The sequence below is a fragment of the Vicugna pacos genome, chromosome 24, assembly GCF_048564905.1.
Source record: "Vicugna pacos chromosome 24, VicPac4, whole genome shotgun sequence".
NCBI lineage: Eukaryota > Metazoa > Chordata > Mammalia > Artiodactyla > Camelidae > Vicugna > Vicugna pacos.
In genome coordinates this window covers 15,507,075-15,509,525 of record NC_133010.1, presented here as the reverse complement: position 1 = coordinate 15,509,525, position 2,451 = coordinate 15,507,075, and the positions used below count along the sequence as shown (strand labels likewise).

The following is a 2,451-nucleotide window of genomic DNA, read 5'->3' as shown; positions in this document are numbered from 1 at the left end:
ACACTTTTTTCAGCGTTCAGTAGAAAAAAATACTGTTTCTTTTATTTCCCCTCATTAGTATTTAGGTCTCATTGTGGAAAAGTGTGAATTTAAAAGATCCACTTGAATTAGTAACTCCTCCCAAGATTTTCCAGAGACAGCAAAATGAATTTGGAAAAATAAAAACTGACTTCTAAATCATGATCTTCATTTAGCAATGGGGTGACAGGTTCCGAGGAATTGAACATTTGGGGCTAATTGAGAGAACATTAAGATCTAAGATTAATTCATTAGCTAAAGTTATTTCACATTGCATTTACTTAGTCCAACATTGCTATTCCTTTGAAAGAAAGTTTTAAAAATTAATTTTCATCCTTTGCAGAACAGACCTTCACTTGTTCTGCATGTTTAATCTCTTGGATATTTTAGCTGCTGTAGGACCAATCAACTGTACTGCTTTTTCATATCAACTTTTTGAATCTTTTTTCTTACTTAGTTTCCATAATATTGAACATCATTGGTACAACAAATAAGTTCATCCATGTGATTTTAATTCAGTTTTTTTTGAGGGGTGGGTAATTAGGTTTATTTATTTATTTATTTTTCAGTGGAGGTACTGGGGATTGAACCCAGGACCTTGTGCATGTTAAGCACACACTCTACCACTGAGCTATAACTTCCCCCCTACCCTGTGATTTTTAGATCAACACATTATTTCTCTTGTTTATAGTAGGTATTAAAGTTGGTCCAGCCCCAATTTTTGCCATGTGAAAGGCACGAATGACTTGTCACCTACCTTCAATTCTACAAACTAAAAACACTGTAGCATTTTGTATCAGGGATACTGTTCTTTCTACAAAAGAAAAAAAGGGATTAGAAAAATAAGATTAGAGTTATGTATTCCGATCCAGAAGCCTCATTTGAGATGATAGACAATTATTTAAAATGTTTTAGCTTTTACAGGAAAAACTTTAGACATAAAAACACTGTATGATTGGGTTTTAGTTTATGATACTTGGATGTGAGTTCATTTTACTCATGACAGTACCACTTTGCCAGTTCAAACTCCAATTCCATCAGACAATCAGTTTAATTTTCTTTGTTTCTTCTCCTACATTAATAAGATAGAAATAAAGATACTTGTTAATTGATGCCTGGAAGCACATGTGGACTTCATGATACAGTGGGCAGTCAATAGTGTTCATTAATATTCTCCCTGGTATCAATAAGCTTCCCTTTAAAGCAGAACTCAGTCAGTCTGGAGTCAATCAGTCTTCTATGCAAAACAGATTGAACATTGCTTTCCAGTAGGCACATTTGTCTACACTTCAGAGCAAAGGCAGTTGGAATTAAACATAGTTCCAGAGCTGTAGGTTTTCACTGGTTAGGATTTAACAGATTACACGGCACTTCACCTCTGCCGTGGCTATTTCAAAGTTCTAGAAACCAGTTTGGTGACTTGTGGCAGGTGTTCCCTTAGTCATGTTCCAGCATCCCCAAGTGAAAACATGACCGGAGTGACTTTAGACACAGGTGTTATTCCGAAATAACTCAGGGGAAATTAAGAGCATTTATAATGAGTAGCCTGATACGAATATTTGAATTATATTATCTCATAAAACTTTGATTGATAGTTAATTAGAAGAAGTTAGGAGATGCTTTGCAACTTCACATAGCTATCCCAAGGCAAGTTCTGGATGAAAACTTCAGTATCCTAAATTTTAAAGTAAATTTTGTCTCCATTCAAAGCATTTGCCTCTTGTTTTCCTTGGAGAATTATTCCCACTGAAATACTACTTTACTCCAGGGATCTGATTAGAAGCTGTAAACAAGCACAGATATAATCATTGCCAGTCCTATAAAGCACTTAAACCAGAGAATTAGAATGTAACCAGCTCGTGGTGGGAGAAAGTTACATTTCAGCTCCATTTCATGGATGAGTTAATAGAAAATCTATCAAAATGTGTTCTGTTCCACATCTGGTTGTTTGGGTACGTGTTGAAATCAAAGATAAAAAGAAAAGCAGGTTGGGTCAAACCCATCATTTTTCTTAGATGGGACCGTAAAGGTAGAGACCAGCTTTTCGTGCTTCGTGTATCTGATTTGAGGAACTATTTTTCTTGCAGCATCCTTAGGGATCTGGGTTGGTCCCTGTTCTATGCTGAGAACTTACTGAGAATGACCTATTTAAAATGGAAGAAATTTTTACAATCATATCTATTTTGCTTAAGTATTACTAACGGTTTTTTTCTAAACATTAATTTTAGTTTTTGAAGAATTTTATGAAAGAACTCTCCAGAGTAAACAATAGGGTAAGAATATCAATTACTCAGAAAATAAAGCATACTGATGTTTTTCTTTGAATTTGGTCTTAGATGATAGAGCTTCATGTCTTCAAAGCATATTAAATTGTTTTCTCATTTAATCCTTACAAACATGAATTCTGCAAATTTCACAGAAACTGAAGAGTGA

At 34.6% G+C, this 2,451-nt stretch overlaps 1 non-coding gene across 1 annotated transcript; it reads right to left on the bottom strand.

The window, feature by feature from the left end:
• Positions 1-587: 587 nt before the first annotated feature.
• Positions 588-660, bottom strand: TRNAV-AAC (transfer RNA valine (anticodon AAC)). Its single transcript has one exon. It is a non-coding gene; the product is annotated as a tRNA-Val (tRNA).
• Positions 661-2,451: the final 1,791 nt, after the last annotated feature.